This window comes from Balaenoptera physalus (genome assembly GCF_965194825.1).
Source record: "Balaenoptera physalus genome assembly, chromosome: 9".
NCBI lineage: Eukaryota > Metazoa > Chordata > Mammalia > Artiodactyla > Balaenopteridae > Balaenoptera > Balaenoptera physalus.
Window position 1 is genome coordinate 77,056,520 of NC_138888.1, and position 17,906 is coordinate 77,074,425.

A 17,906-nucleotide genomic window follows, 5' to 3' on the forward strand; every position below is an offset into this window, starting at 1 on the left:
TACAAAACAGAACAGAGTCCCACGTTTAGAAAACACACTATGGCTGCTTCACGGGAAAGGTGAGGTGGGGTGATGCATAAAACACGGGTTTCAAATTAGCTCAGATACCGTTCCATAAAGCCAATATGTAATAGACAAGACCTACTCCTTGCTCAGTGAATTGGACTCAACACCCCCTATTCACCGCCCAAGAATATATCTGACTAGTAAGAATCTTAAAACCTATGTTTTGATATCTCTCTGTAAGTGAGTCAAGTGAGTGTAAAGCGGCAGAAACACAGCAGAGGAAAGCAGCTAAACTACATTATAAAAATCAATTACTTTTAAAAACCCGTGAAACAAAGACAGTGAAAGAGAGAGAAATTCTTACAAAATTCGTTCAGGGGCTGTGATGCCACCTGGATTGACCATATCTAGACCCACAGCTGATTGAGACATAAGGGTGGACACTCTTGGGGCTGAGAGGTTTGGTGAGGTTGGGTGAGGAAACACAGACCCTTTAAAGTAATACTGCATGGTACCCATCCCATGGGTCCCAAATCTCCAGGTTCAAGGGCATCTTCCTACATCGAAAACATGCATGAGAAACCCAGAAGATGGTACACCGTGTGATCGGGAAAGGTTTCCAAAACGCACCTCTTTTCTCATCTCCTTGTGCTCGGGTTCGCCATTCCAGCCGCTTTACTAGCAATCTCCCTCCTTGGAGAATCAGCACCTTTAACCTCCTGTTCCGTACAGGTTGCAATTTGTCCTGAGGATGAACGGGAAGAGGGGTAACCAATGAGAGACTAGCTCTAGGTATCGGGACAGGCACAGGTCACTCTATTTTCCCATCAGGAAGAAGAATTAACCACAGGCTCAGCCTGCCGCCCGGGACCAGAATAGGGCCTGAAGCAATCTTGCGCTTTTGCGGCCAGCTCCCAAGAAAGTGAGTTGAAAAATGGAGCTCAGGGGCACTGCAATTCACAAACCTGCAGACTTATAAATGATAACTCTCGTCCACAAATATATTGAGGGAAGGTAACGAAGAGGAATGGAAAGCAAGGCAGAATTGCAGGAAACAGATTTCAGGAGGGAGATTCGAATCGCCTTTAAAGCACAGGAAAAGCGGCGAAACCTCGACAATGAAGCCCTTGGCCAAAAAGGGCGTATGCGTTTTTTCCTGAATATATTCAGGAAAAAACGCATACGCCCTTTTTGGCCAACCAAGCAACCTGGAAAGGCAAATCAGCGCTACAAAGAAGTCTCGCTTCCCATCGGTCAAAAGGGCCATGCTGAATAAAGTGTCAAAACCAGAAATGCAGGACAGGCCATGGAGAAACGGGAGCCTGGCTACGCTGATGGGCGGGATGTAAATTGCCAACAGCCACTCTGGAGAAGTGTACGGTGTGTCCTGAAACCTCCAAAAAACTCAGCTTAGAGAGCATAGGGCACTTCCACTCATGGGCGTATAAATTGGGAAAACTAAAAATCAGCAAGACACAGGCACCCCAAAGTTTAGGGCTGCTCTGTTGACAAGAACCTCCACTTCGTTACACCTTAAATATCCCAGGAAAGAGAAAAATGGATAAAGAAGTTGTGGTCCTTATGTACAATGGAATATCACTCAGCCATGAAACCAACGTCATAAGGCTAGTAGCAGCATGATGAGTGGATTTAGGTATGACGATTCTAAGTGAAATAAGTCATACAGAAAAAGACACTTATCATAAGATATCACTTATAGAGGGAATGTAAAAACCGCTACCCTTGAACTGAATTACAAAACAGAACAGAGTCCCACGTTTAGAAAACACACTATGGCTGCTTCACGGGAAAGGTGAGGTGGGGTGATGCATAAAACACGGGTTTCAAATTAGCTCAGATACCGTTCCATACAGCCAATATGTAATAGACAAGACCTACTCCTTGCTCAGTGAATTGGACTCAACACCCACTATTCACCGCCCAAGAATATATCTGACTAGTAAGAATCTTAAAACCTATGTTTTGATATCTCTCTGTAAGTGAGTCAAGTGGGTGTAAAGCGGCAGAAACACAGCAGAGGAAAGCAGCTAAACCACATTATAAAAATCAATTACTTTTAAAAACCCGTGAAACAAAGACAGTGAAAGAGAGAGAAATTCTTACAAAATTCGTTCAGGGGCTGTGATGCCACCTGGATTGACCATATCTAGACCCACAGCTGATTGAGACATAAGGGTGGACACTCTTGGGGCTGAGAGGTTTGGTGAGGTTGGGTGAGGAAACACAGACCCCTTAAAGTAATACTGCATGGTACCCATCCCATGGGTTCCAAATCTCCAGGTTCAAGGGCATCTTCCTACATCGAAAACATGCATGAGAAACCCAGAAGATGGTACACCGTGTGATCGGGAAAGGTTTCCAAAACGCACCTCTTTTCTCATCTCCTTGTGCTCGGGTTCGCCATTCCAGCCGCTTTACTAGCAATCTCCCTCCTTGGAGAATCAGCACCTTTAACCTCCTGTTCCGTACAGGTTGCAATTTGTCCTGAGGATGAACGGGAAGAGGGGGAACCAATGAGAGACTAGCTCTAGGTATCGGGACAGGCACAGGTCACTCTATTTTCCCATCAGGAAGAAGAATTAACCACAGGCTCAGCCTGCCGCCCGGGACCAGAATAGGGCCTGAAGCAATCTTGCGCTTTTGCGGCCAGCTCCCAAGAAAGTGAGTTGAAAAATGGAGCTCAGGGGCACTGCAATTCACAAACCTGCAGACTTATAAATGATAACTCTCGTCCACAAATATATTGAGGGAAGGTAACGAAGAGGAATGGAAAGCAAGGCAGAATTGCAGGAAACAGATTTCAGGAGGGAGATTCGAATCGCCTTTAAAGCACAGGAAAAGCGGCGAAACCTCGACAATGAAGCCCTTGGCCAAAAAGGGCGTATGCGTTTTTTCCTGAATATATTCAGGAAAAAACGCATACGCCCTTTTTGGCCAACCAAGCAACCTGGAAAGGAAAATCAGCGCTACAAAGAAGTCTCGCTTCCCATCGGTCAAAAGGGCCATGCTGAATAAAGTGTCAAAACCAGAAATGCAGGACAGGCCATGGAGAAACGGGAGCCTGGCTACGCTGATGGGCGGGATGTAAATTGCCAACAGCCACTCTGGAGAAGTGTACGGTGTGTCCTGAAACCTCCAAAAAACTCAGCTTAGAGAGCACAGGGCACTTCCACTCATGGGCGTATAAATTGGGAAAACTAAAAATCAGCAAGACACAGGCACCCCAAAGTTTAGGGCTGCTCTGTTGACAAGAACCTCCACTTCGTTACACCTTAAATATCCCAGGAAAGAGAAAAATGGATAAAGAAGTTGTGGTCCTTATGTACAATGGAATATCACTCAGCCATGAAAACAACGTCATAAGGCTAGTAGCAGCATGATGAGTGGATTTAGGTATGACGATTCTAAGTGAAATAAGTCATACAGAAAAAGACACTTATCATAAGATATCACTTATAGAGGGAATGTAAAAACCGCTACCCTTGAACTGAATTACAAAACAGAACAGAGTCCCACGTTTAGAAAACACACTATGGCTGCTTAACGGGAAAGGTGAGGTGGGGTGATGCATAAAACAAGGGTTTCAAATCAGGTCAGATACCGTTCCATAAAGCCAATATGTAATAGACAAGACCTACTCCTTGCTCAGTGAATTGGACTCAACACCCCCTATTCACCGCCCAAGAATATATCTGACTAGTAAGAATCTTAAAACCTATGTTTTGATATCTCTCTGTAAGTGAGTCAAGTGGGTGTAAAGCGGCAGAAACACAGCAGAGGAAAGCAGCTAAACCACATTATAAAAATCAATTACTTTTAAAAACCCGTGAAACAAAGACAGTGAAAGAGAGAGAAATTCTTACAAAATTCGTTCAGGGGCTGTGATGCCACCTGGATTGACCATATCTAGACCCACGGCTGATGGAGACATAAGGGTGGACACTCTTGGGGCTGAGAGGTTTGGTGAGGTTGGGTGAGGAAACACAGACCCTTTAAAGTAATACTGCATGGTAACCATCCCATGGGTCCCAAATCTCCAGGTTCAAGGGCATCTTCCTATATCGAAAACATGCATGAGAAACCCAGAAGATGGTACACCGTGTGATCGGGAAAGGTTTCCAAAACGCACCTCTTTTCTCATCTCCTTGTGCTCGGGTTCGCCATTCCAGCCGCTTTACTTGCAATCTCCCTCCTTGGAGAATCAGCACCTTTAACCTCCTGTTCCGTACAGGTTGCAATTTGTCCTGAGGATGAACGGGAAGAGGGGGAACCAATGAGAGACTAGCTCTAGGTATCGGGACAGGCACAGGTCACTCTATTTTCCCATCAGGAAGAAGAATTAACCACAGGCTCAGCCTGCCGCCCGGGACCAGAATAGGGCCTGAAGCAATCCTGCGCTTTTGCGGCCAGCTCCCAAGAAAGCGAGTTGAAAAATGGAGCTCAGGGGCACTGCAATTCACAAACCTGCAGACTTATAAATGATAACTCTGGTCCACAAATATATTGAGGGAAGGCAACGAAGAGGAATGGAAAGCAAGGCAGAATTGCAGGAAACAGATTTCAGGAGGGAGATTCGAATCGGCTTTAAAGCACAGGAAAAGCGGCAAAACCTCGACAATGAAGCCCTTGGCCAAAAAGGGCGTATGCGTTTTTTCCTGAATATATTCAGGAAAAAACGCATACGCCCTTTTTGGCCAACCAAGCAACCTGGAAAGGCAAATCAGCGCTACAAAGAAGTCTCGCTTCCCATCGGTCAAAAGGGCCATGCTGACTAAAGTGTCAAAACCAGAAATGCAGGACAGGCCATGGAGAAACGGGAGCCTGGCTACGCTGATGGGCGGGATGTACATTGCCAACAGCTACTCTGGAGAAGTGTACGGTGTGTCCTGAAACCTCCAAAAAACTCAGCTTAGAGAGCATAGGGCACTTCCACTCATGGGCGTATAAATTGGGAAAACTAAAAATCAGCAAGACACAGGCACCCCAAAGTTTAGGGCTGCTCTGTTGACAAGAACCTCCACTTCGTTACACCTTAAATATCCCAGGAAAGAGAAAAATGGATAAAGAAGTTGTGGTCCTTATGTACAATGGAATATCACTCAGCCATGAAACCAACGTCATAAGGCTAGTAGCAGCATGATGAGTGGATTTAGGTATGACGATTCTAAGTGAAATAAGTCATACAGAAAAAGACACTTATTATAAGATATCACTTATAGAGGGAATGTAAAAACCGCTACCCTTGAACTGAATTACAAAACAGAACAGAGTCCCACGTTTAGAAAACACACTATGGCTGCTTCACGGGAAAGGTGAGGTGGGGTGATGCATAAAACACGGGTTTCAAATTAGCTCAGATACCGTTCCATACAGCCAATATGTAATAGACAAGACCTACTCCTTGCTCAGTGAATTGGACTCAACACCCCCTATTCACCGCCCAAGAATATATCTGACTAGTAAGAATCTTAAAACCTATGTTTTGATATCTCTCTGTAAGTGATTCAAGTGGGTGTAAAGCGGCAGAAACACAGCAGAGGAAAGCAGCTATACCACATTATAAAAATCAATTACTTTTAAAAACCCGTGAAACAAAGACAGTGAAAGAGAGAGAAATTCTTACAAAATTCGTTCAGGGGCTGTGATGCCACCTGGATTGACCATATCTAGACCCACAGCTGATTGAGACATAAGGGTGGACACTCTTGGGGCTGAGAGGTTTGGTGAGGTTGGGTGAGGAAACACAGACCCTTTAAAGTAATACTGCATGGTACCCATCCCATGGGTCCCAAATCTCCAGGTTCAAGGGCATCTTCCTACATCAAAAACATGCATGAGAAACCCAGAAGATGGTACACCGTGTGATCGGGAAAGGTTTCCAAAACGCACCTCTTTTCTCATCTCCTTGTGCTCGGGTTCGCCATTCCAGCCGCTTTACTAGCAATCTCCCTCCTTGGAGAATCAGCACCTTTAACCTCCTGTTCCGTACAGGTTGCAATTTGTCCTGAGGATGAACGGGAAGAGGGGTAACCAATGAGAGACTAGCTCTAGGTATCGGGACAGGCACAGGTCACTCTATTTTCCCATCAGGAAGAAGAATTAACCACAGGCTCAGCCTGCCGCCCGGGACCAGAATAGGGCCTGAAGCAATCTTGCGCTTTTGCGGCCAGCTCCCAAGAAAGTGAGTTGAAAAATGGAGCTCAGGGGCACTGCAATTCACAAACCTGCAGACTTATAAATGATAACTCTCGTCCACAAATATATTGAGGGAAGGTAACGAAGAGGAATGGAAAGCAAGGCAGAATTGCAGGAAACAGATTTCAGGAGGGAGATTCGAATCGCCTTTAAAGCACAGGAAAAGCGGCAAAACCTCGACAATGAAGCCCTTGGCCAAAAAGGGCGTATGCGTTTTTTCCTGAATATATTCAGGAAAAAACGCATACGCCCTTTTTGGCCAACCAAGCAACCTGGAAAGGCAAATCAGCGCTACAAAGAAGTCTCGCTTCCCATCGGTCAAAAGGGCCATGCTGAATAAAGTGTCCAAACCAGAAATGCAGGACAGGCCATGGAGAAACGGGAGCCTGGCTACGCTGATGGGCGGGATGTAAATTGCCAACAGCCACTCTGGAGAAGTGTACGGTGTGTCCTGAAACCTCTAAAAAAACTCAGCTTAGAGAGCAAAGGGCACTTCCACTCATGGGCGTATAAATTGGGAAAACTAAAAATCAGCAAGACACAGGCACCCCAAAGTTTAGGGCTGCTCTGTTGACAAGAACCTCCACTTCGTTACACCTTAAATATCCCAGGAAAGAGAAAAATGGATAAAGACGTTGTGGTCCTTATGTACAATGGAATATCACTCAGCCATGAAACCAACGTCATAAGGCTAGTAGCAGCATGATGAGTGGATTTAGGTATGACGATTCTAAGTGAAATAAGTCATACAGAAAAAGACACTTATCATAGGATATCACTTATAGAGGGAATGTAAAAACCGCTACCCTTGAACTGAATTACAAAACAGAACAGAGTCCCACGTTTAGAAAACACACTATGGCTGCTTCACGGGAAAGGTGAGGTGGGGTGATGCATAAAACAAGGGTTTCAAATTAGGTCAGATACCGTTCCATAAACCCAATATGTAATAGACAAGACCTACTCCTTGATCAGTGAATTGGACTCAACACCCCCTATTCACCGCCCAAGAATATATCTGACTAGTAAGAATCTTAAAACCTATGTTTTGATATCTCTCTGTAAGTGAGTCAAGTGGGTGTAAAGCGGCAGAAACACAGCAGAGGAAAGCAGCTAAACCACATTATAAAAATCAATTACTTTTAAAAACCCGTGAAACAAAGACAGTGAAAGAGAGAGAAATTCTTACAAAATTCGTTCAGGGGCTGTGATGCCACCTGGATTGACCATATCTAGACCCACAGCTGATTGAGACATAAGGGTGGACACTCTTGGGGCTGAGAGGTTTGGTGAGGTTGGGTGAGGAAACACAGACCCTTTAAAGTAATACTGCATGGTACCCATCCCATGGGTCCCAAATCTCCAGGTTCAAGGGCATCTTCCTACGTCGAAAACATGCATGAGAAACCCAGAAGATGGTACACCGTGTGATCGGGAAAGGTTTCCAAAACGCACCTCTTTTCTCATCTCCTTGTGCTCGGGTTCGCCATTCCAGCCGCTTTACTAGCAATCTCCCTCCTTGGAGAATCAGCACCTTTAACCTCCTGTTCCGTACTGGTTGCAATTTGTCCTGAGGATGAACGGGAAGAGGGGGAACCAATGAGAGACTAGCTCTAGGTATCGGGACAGGCACAGGTCACTCTATTTTCCCATCAGGAAGAAGAATTAACCACAGGCTCAGCCTGCCGCCCGGGACCAGAATAGGGCCTGAAGCAATCTTGCGCTTTTGCGGCCAGCTCCCAAGAAAGTGAGTTGAAAAATGGAGCTCAGGGGCACTGCAATTCACAAACCTGCAGACTTATAAATGATAACTCTCGTCCACAAATATATTGAGGGAAGGTAACGAAGAGGAATGGAAAGCAAGGCAGAATTGCAGGAAACAGATTTCAGGAGGGAGATTCGAATCGCCTTTAAAGCACAGGAAAAGCGGCAAAACCTCGACAATGAAGCCCTTGGCCAAAAAGGGCGTATGCGTTTTTTCCTGAATATATTCAGGAAAAAACGCATACGCCCTTTTTGGCCAACCAAGCAACCTGGAAAGGCAAATCAGCGCTACAAAGAAGTCTCGCTTCCCATCGGTCAAAAGGGCCATGCTGAATAAAGTGTCAAAACCAGAAATGCAGGACAGGCCATGGAGAAACGGGAGCCTGGCTACGCTGATGGGCGGGATGTAAATTGCCAACAGCCACTCTGGAGAAGTGTACGGTGTGTCCTGAAACCTCCAAAAAACTCAGCTTAGAGAGCACAGGGCACTTCCACTCATGGGCGTATAAATTGGGAAAACTAAAAATCAGCAAGACACAGGCACCCCAAAGTTTAGGGCTGCTCTGTTGACAAGAACCTCCACTTCGTTACACCTTAAATATCCCAGGAAAGAGAAAAATGGATAAAGAAGTTGTGGTCCTTATGTACAATGGAATATCACTCAGCCATGAAACCAACGTCATAAGGCTAGTAGCAGCATGATGAGTGGATTTAGGTATGACGATTCTAAGTGAAATAAGTCATACAGAAAAAGACACTTATCATAAGATATCACTTATAGAGGGAATGTAAAAACCGCTACCCTTGAACTGAATTACAAAACAGAACAGAGTCCCACGTTTAGAAAACACACTATGGCTGCTTCACGGGAAAGGTGAGGTGGGGTGATGCATAAAACACGGGTTTCAAATTAGCTCAGATACCGTTCCATAAAGCCAATATGTAATAGACAAGACCTACTCCTTGCTCAGTGAATTGTACTCAACACCCCCTATTCACCGCCCAAGAATATATCTGACTAGTAAGAATCTTAAAACCTATGTTTTGATATCTCTCTGTAAGTGAGTCAAGTGGGTGTAAAGCGGCAGAAACACAGCAGAGGAAAGCAGCTAAACCACATTATAAAAATCAATTACTTTTAAAAACCCGTGAAACAAAGACAGTGAAAGAGAGAGAAATTCTTACAAAATTCGTTCAGGGGCTGTGATGCCACCTGGATTGACCATATCTAGACCCACAGCTGATTGAGACATAAGGGTGGACACTCTTGGGGCTGAGAGGTTTGGTGAGGTTGGGTGAGGAAACACAGACCCTTTAAAGTAATACTGCATGGTAACCATCCCATGGGTCCCAAATCTCCAGGTTCAAGGGCATCTTCCTATATCGAAAACATGCATGAGAAACCCAGAAGATGGTACACCGTGTGATCGGGAAAGGTTTCCAAAACGCACCTCTTTTCTCATCTCCTTGTGCTCGGGTTCGCCATTCCAGCCGCTTTACTTGCAATCTCCCTCCTTGGAGAATCAGCACCTTTAACCTCCTGTTCCGTACAGGTTGCAATTTGTCCTGAGGATGAACGGGAAGAGGGGGAACCAATGAGAGACTAGCTCTAGGTATCGGGACAGGCACAGGTCACTCTATTTTCCCATCAGGAAGAAGAATTAACCACAGGCTCAGCCTGCCGCCCGGGACCAGAATAGGGCCTGAAGCAATCCTGCGCTTTTGCGGCCAGCTCGCAAGAAAGCGAGTTGAAAAATGGAGCTCAGGGGCACTGCAATTCACAAACCTGCAGACTTATAAATGATAACTCTGGTCCACAAATATATTGAGGGAAGGCAACGAAGAGGAATGGAAAGCAAGGCAGAATTGCAGGAAACAGATTTCAGGAGGGAGATTCGAATCGGCTTTAAAGCACAGGAAAAGCGGCAAAACCTCGACAATGAAGCCCTTGGCCAAAAAGGGCGTATGCGTTTTTTCCTGAATATATTCAGGAAAAAACGCATACGCCCTTTTTGGCCAACCAAGCAACCTGGAAAGGCAAATCAGCGCTACAAAGAAGTCTCGCTTCCCATCGGTCAAAAGGGCCATGCTGACTAAAGTGTCAAAACCAGAAATGCAGGACAGGCCATGGAGAAACGGGAGCCTGGCTACGCTGATGGGCGGGATGTACATTGCCAACAGCTACTCTGGAGAAGTGTACGGTGTGTCCTGAAACCTCCAAAAAACTCAGCTTAGAGAGCATAGGGCACTTCCACTCATGGGCGTATAAATTGGGAAAACTAAAAATCAGCAAGACACAGGCACCCCAAAGTTTAGGGCTGCTCTGTTGACAAGAACCTCCACTTCGTTACACCTTAAATATCCCAGGAAAGAGAAAAATGGATAAAGAAGTTGTGGTCCTTATGTACAATGGAATATCACTCAGCCATGAAACCAACGTCATAAGGCTAGTAGCAGCATGATGAGTGGATTTAGGTATGACGATTCTAAGTGAAATAAGTCATACAGAAAAAGACACTTATCATAAGATATCACTTATAGAGGGAATGTAAAAACCGCTACCCTTGAACTGAATTACAAAACAGAACAGAGTCCCACGTTTAGAAAACACACTATGGCTGCTTCACGGGAAAGGTGAGGTGGGGTGATGCATAAAACACGGGTTTCAAATTAGCTCAGATACCGTTCCATAAAGCCAATATGTAATAGACAAGACCTACTCCTTGCTCAGTGAATTGGACTCAACACCCCCTATTCACCGCCCAAGAATATATCTGACTAGTAAGAATCTTAAAACCTATGTTTTGATATCTCTCTGTAAGTGAGTCAAGTGAGTGTAAAGCGGCAGAAACACAGCAGAGGAAAGCAGCTAAACTACATTATAAAAATCAATTACTTTTAAAAACCCGTGAAACAAAGACAGTGAAAGAGAGAGAAATTCTTACAAAATTCGTTCAGGGGCTGTGATGCCACCTGGATTGACCATATCTAGACCCACAGCTGATTGAGACATAAGGGTGGACACTCTTGGGGCTGAGAGGTTTGGTGAGGTTGGGTGAGGAAACACAGACCCTTTAAAGTAATACTGCATGGTACCCATCCCATGGGTCCCAAATCTCCAGGTTCAAGGGCATCTTCCTACATCGAAAACATGCATGAGAAACCCAGAAGATGGTACACCGTGTGATCGGGAAAGGTTTCCAAAACGCACCTCTTTTCTCATCTCCTTGTGCTCGGGTTCGCCATTCCAGCCGCTTTACTAGCAATCTCCCTCCTTGGAGAATCAGCACCTTTAACCTCCTGTTCCGTACAGGTTGCAATTTGTCCTGAGGATGAACGGGAAGAGGGGTAACCAATGAGAGACTAGCTCTAGGTATCGGGACAGGCACAGGTCACTCTATTTTCCCATCAGGAAGAAGAATTAACCACAGGCTCAGCCTGCCGCCCGGGACCAGAATAGGGCCTGAAGCAATCTTGCGCTTTTGCGGCCAGCTCCCAAGAAAGTGAGTTGAAAAATGGAGCTCAGGGGCACTGCAATTCACAAACCTGCAGACTTATAAATGATAACTCTCGTCCACAAATATATTGAGGGAAGGTAACGAAGAGGAATGGAAAGCAAGGCAGAATTGCAGGAAACAGATTTCAGGAGGGAGATTCGAATCGCCTTTAAAGCACAGGAAAAGCGGCGAAACCTCGACAATGAAGCCCTTGGCCAAAAAGGGCGTATGCGTTTTTTCCTGAATATATTCAGGAAAAAACGCATACGCCCTTTTTGGCCAACCAAGCAACCTGGAAAGGCAAATCAGCGCTACAAAGAAGTCTCGCTTCCCATCGGTCAAAAGGGCCATGCTGAATAAAGTGTCAAAACCAGAAATGCAGGACAGGCCATGGAGAAACGGGAGCCTGGCTACGCTGATGGGCGGGATGTAAATTGCCAACAGCCACTCTGGAGAAGTGTACGGTGTGTCCTGAAACCTCCAAAAAACTCAGCTTAGAGAGCATAGGGCACTTCCACTCATGGGCGTATAAATTGGGAAAACTAAAAATCAGCAAGACACAGGCACCCCAAAGTTTAGGGCTGCTCTGTTGACAAGAACCTCCACTTCGTTACACCTTAAATATCCCAGGAAAGAGAAAAATGGATAAAGAAGTTGTGGTCCTTATGTACAATGGAATATCACTCAGCCATGAAACCAACGTCATAAGGCTAGTAGCAGCATGATGAGTGGATTTAGGTATGACGATTCTAAGTGAAATAAGTCATACAGAAAAAGACACTTATCATAAGATATCACTTATAGAGGGAATGTAAAAACCGCTACCCTTGAACTGAATTACAAAACAGAACAGAGTCCCACGTTTAGAAAACACACTATGGCTGCTTCACGGGAAAGGTGAGGTGGGGTGATGCATAAAACACGGGTTTCAAATTAGCTCAGATACCGTTCCATACAGCCAATATGTAATAGACAAGACCTACTCCTTGCTCAGTGAATTGTACTCAACACCCCCTATTCACCGCCCAAGAATATATCTGACTAGTAAGAATCTTAAAACCTATGTTTTGATATCTCTCTGTAAGTGAGTCAAGTGGGTGTAAAGCGGCAGAAACACAGCAGAGGAAAGCAGCTAAACCACATTATAAAAATCAATTACTTTTAAAAACCCGTGAAACAAAGACAGTGAAAGAGAGAGAAATTCTTACAAAATTCGTTCAGGGGCTGTGATGCCACCTGGATTGACCATATCTAGACCCACAGCTGATTGAGACATAAGGGTGGACACTCTTGGGGCTGAGAGGTTTGGTGAGGTTGGGTGAGGAAACACAGACCCTTTAAAGTAATACTGCATGGTAACCATCCCATGGGTCCCAAATCTCCAGGTTCAAGGGCATCTTCCTATATCGAAAACATGCATGAGAAACCCAGAAGATGGTACACCGTGTGATCGGGAAAGGTTTCCAAAACGCACCTCTTTTCTCATATCCTTGTGCTCGGGTTCGCCATTCCAGCCGCTTTACTTGCAATCTCCCTCCTTGGAGAATCAGCACCTTTAACCTCCTGTTCCGTACAGGTTGCAATTTGTCCTGAGGATGAACGGGAAGAGGGGGAACCAATGAGAGACTAGCTCTAGGTATCGGGACAGGCACAGGTCACTCTATTTTCCCATCAGGAAGAAGAATTAACCACAGGCTCAGCCTGCCGCCCGGGACCAGAATAGGGCCTGAAGCAATCCTGCGCTTTTGCGGCCAGCTCCCAAGAAAGCGAGTTGAAAAATGGAGCTCAGGGGCACTGCAATTCACAAACCTGCAGACTTATAAATGATAACTCTGGTCCACAAATATATTGAGGGAAGGCAACGAAGAGGAATGGAAAGCAAGGCAGAATTGCAGGAAACAGATTTCAGGAGGGAGATTCGAATCGGCTTTAAAGCACAGGAAAAGCGGCAAAACCTCGACAATGAAGCCCTTGGCCAAAAAGGGCGTAGGCGTTTTTTCCTGAATATATTCAGGAAAAAACGCATACGCCCTTTTTGGCCAACCAAGCAACCTGGAAAGGCAAATCAGCGCTACAAAGAAGTCTCGCTTCCCATCGGTCAAAAGGGCCATGCTGACTAAAGTGTCAAAACCAGAAATGCAGGACAGGCCATGGAGAAACGGGAGCCTGGCTACGCTGATGGGCGGGATGTACATTGCCAACAGCTACTCTGGAGAAGTGTACGGTGTGTCCTGAAACCTCCAAAAAACTCAGCTTAGAGAGCATAGGGCACTTCCACTCATGGGCGTATAAATTGGGAAAACTAAAAATCAGCAAGACAAAGGCACCCCAAAGTTTAGGGCTGCTCTGTTGACAAGAACCTCCACTTCGTTACACCTTAAATATCCCAGGAAAGAGAAAAATGGATAAAGAAGTTGTGGTCCTTATGTACAATGGAATATCACTCAGCCATGAAACCAACGTCATAAGGCTAGTAGCAGCATGATGAGTGGATTTAGGTATGACGATTCTAAGTGAAATAAGTCATACAGAAAAAGACACTTATCATAAGATATCACTTATAGAGGGAATGTAAAAACCGCTACCCTTGAACTGAATTACAAAACAGAACAGAGTCCCACGTTTAGAAAACACACTATGGCTGCTTCACGGGAAAGGTGAGGTGGGGTGATGCATAAAACACGGGTTTCAAATTAGCTCAGATACCGTTCCATAAAGCCAATATGTAATAGACAAGACCTACTCCTTGCTCAGTGAATTGGACTCAACACCCCCTATTCACCGCCCAAGAATATATCTGACTAGTAAGAATCTTAAAACCTATGTTTTGATATCTCTCTGTAAGTGAGTCAAGTGAGTGTAAAGCGGCAGAAACACAGCAGAGGAAAGCAGCTAAACTACATTATAAAAATCAATTACTTTTAAAAACCCGTGAAACAAAGACAGTGAAAGAGAGAGAAATTCTTACAAAATTCGTTCAGGGGCTGTGATGCCACCTGGATTGACCATATCTAGACCCACAGCTGATTGAGACATAAGGGTGGACACTCTTGGGGCTGAGAGGTTTGGTGAGGTTGGGTGAGGAAACACAGACCCTTTAAAGTAATACTGCATGGTACCCATCCCATGGGTCCCAAATCTCCAGGTTCAAGGGCATCTTCCTACATCGAAAACATGCATGAGAAACCCAGAAGATGGTACACCGTGTGATCGGGAAAGGTTTCCAAAACGCACCTCTTTTCTCATCTCCTTGTGCTCGGGTTCGCCATTCCAGCCGCTTTACTAGCAATCTCCCTCCTTGGAGAATCAGCACCTTTAACCTCCTGTTCCGTACAGGTTGCAATTTGTCCTGAGGATGAACGGGAAGAGGGGTAACCAATGAGAGACTAGCTCTAGGTATCGGGACAGGCACAGGTCACTCTATTTTCCCATCAGGAAGAAGAATTAACCACAGGCTCAGCCTGCCGCCCGGGACCAGAATAGGGCCTGAAGCAATCTTGCGCTTTTGCGGCCAGCTCCCAAGAAAGTGAGTTGAAAAATGGAGCTCAGGGGCACTGCAATTCACAAACCTGCAGACTTATAAATGATAACTCTCGTCCACAAATATATTGAGGGAAGGTAACGAAGAGGAATGGAAAGCAAGGCAGAATTGCAGGAAACAGATTTCAGGAGGGAGATTCGAATCGCCTTTAAAGCACAGGAAAAGCGGCGAAACCTCGACAATGAAGCCCTTGGCCAAAAAGGGCGTATGCGTTTTTTCCTGAATATATTCAGGAAAAAACGCATACGCCCTTTTTGGCCAACCAAGCAACCTGGAAAGGCAAATCAGCGCTACAAAGAAGTCTCGCTTCCCATCGGTCAAAAGGGCCATGCTGAATAAAGTGTCAAAACCAGAAATGCAGGACAGGCCATGGAGAAACGGGAGCCTGGCTACGCTGATGGGCGGGATGTAAATTGCCAACAGCCACTCTGGAGAAGTGTACGGTGTGTCCTGAAACCTCCAAAAAACTCAGCTTAGAGAGCATAGGGCACTTCCACTCATGGGCGTATAAATTGGGAAAACTAAAAATCAGCAAGACACAGGCACCCCAAAGTTTAGGGCTGCTCTGTTGACAAGAACCTCCACTTCGTTACACCTTAAATATCCCAGGAAAGAGAAAAATGGATAAAGAAGTTGTGGTCCTTATGTACAATGGAATATCACTCAGCCATGAAACCAACGTCAAAAGGCTAGTAGCAGCATGATGAGTGGATTTAGGTATGACGATTCTAAGTGAAATAAGTCATACAGAAAAAGACACTTATCATAAGATATCACTTATAGAGGGAATGTAAAAACCGCTACCCTTGAACTGAATTACAAAACAGAACAGAGTCCCACGTTTAGAAAACACACTATGGCTGCTTCACGGGAAAGGTGAGGTGGGGTGATGCATAAAACACGGGTTTCAAATTAGCTCAGATACCGTTCCATACAGCCAATATGTAATAGACAAGACCTACTCCTTGCTCAGTGAATTGGACTCAACACCCACTATTCACCGCCCAAGAATATATCTGACTAGTAAGAATCTTAAAACCTATGTTTTGATATCTCTCTGTAAGTGAGTCAAGTGGGTGTAAAGCGGCAGAAACACAGCAGAGGAAAGCAGCTAAACCACATTATAAAAATCAATTACTTTTAAAAACCCGTGAAACAAAGACAGTGAAAGAGAGAGAAATTCTTACAAAATTCGTTCAGGGGCTGTGATGCCACCTGGATTGACCATATCTAGACCCACAGCTGATTGAGACATAAGGGTGGACACTCTTGGGGCTGAGAGGTTTGGTGAGGTTGGGTGAGGAAACACAGACCCCTTAAAGTAATACTGCATGGTACCCATCCCATGGGTTCCAAATCTCCAGGTTCAAGGGCATCTTCCTACATCGAAAACATGCATGAGAAACCCAGAAGATGGTACACCGTGTGATCGGGAAAGGTTTCCAAAACGCACCTCTTTTCTCATCTCCTTGTGCTCGGGTTCGCCATTCCAGCCGCTTTACTAGCAATCTCCCTCCTTGGAGAATCAGCACCTTTAACCTCCTGTTCCGTACAGGTTGCAATTTGTCCTGAGGATGAACGGGAAGAGGGGGAACCAATGAGAGACTAGCTCTAGGTATCGGGACAGGCACAGGTCACTCTATTTTCCCATCAGGAAGAAGAATTAACCACAGGCTCAGCCTGCCGCCCGGGACCAGAATAGGGCCTGAAGCAATCTTGCGCTTTTGCGGCCAGCTCCCAAGAAAGTGAGTTGAAAAATGGAGCTCAGGGGCACTGCAATTCACAAACCTGCAGACTTATAAATGATAACTCTCGTCCACAAATATATTGAGGGAAGGTAACGAAGAGGAATGGAAAGCAAGGCAGAATTGCAGGAAACAGATTTCAGGAGGGAGATTCGAATCGCCTTTAAAGCACAGGAAAAGCGGCGAAACCTCGACAATGAAGCCCTTGGCCAAAAAGGGCGTATGCGTTTTTTCCTGAATATATTCAGGAAAAAACGCATACGCCCTTTTTGGCCAACCAAGCAACCTGGAAAGGAAAATCAGCGCTACAAAGAAGTCTCGCTTCCCATCGGTCAAAAGGGCCATGCTGAATAAAGTGTCAAAACCAGAAATGCAGGACAGGCCATGGAGAAACGGGAGCCTGGCTACGCTGATGGGCGGGATGTAAATTGCAAACAGCCACTCTGGAGAAGTGTACGGTGTGTCCTGAAACCTCCAAAAAACTCAGCTTAGAGAGCACAGGGCACTTCCACTCATGGGCGTATAAATTGGGAAAACTAAAAATCAGCAAGACACAGGCACCCCAAAGTTTAGGGCTGCTCTGTTGACAAGAACCTCCACTTCGTTACACCTTAAATATCCCAGGAAAGAGAAAAATGGATAAAGAAGTTGTGGTCCTTATGTACAATGGAATATCACTCAGCCATGAAAACAACGTCATAAGGCTAGTAGCAGCATGATGAGTGGATTTAGGTATGACGATTCTAAGTGAAATAAGTCATACAGAAAAAGACACTTATCATAAGATATCACTTATAGAGGGAATGTAAAAACCGCTACCCTTGAACTGAATTACAAAACAGAACAGAGTCCCACGTTTAGAAAACACACTATGGCTGCTTAACGGGAAAGGTGAGGTGGGGTGATGCATAAAACAAGGGTTTCAAATCAGGTCAGATACCGTTCCATAAAGCCAATATGTAATAGACAAGACCTACTCCTTGCTCAGTGAATTGGACTCAACACCCCCTATTCACCGCCCAAGAATATATCTGACTAGTAAGAATCTTAAAACCTATGTTTTGATATCTCTCTGTAAGTGAGTCAAGTGGGTGTAAAGCGGCAGAAACACAGCAGAGGAAAGCAGCTAAACCACAT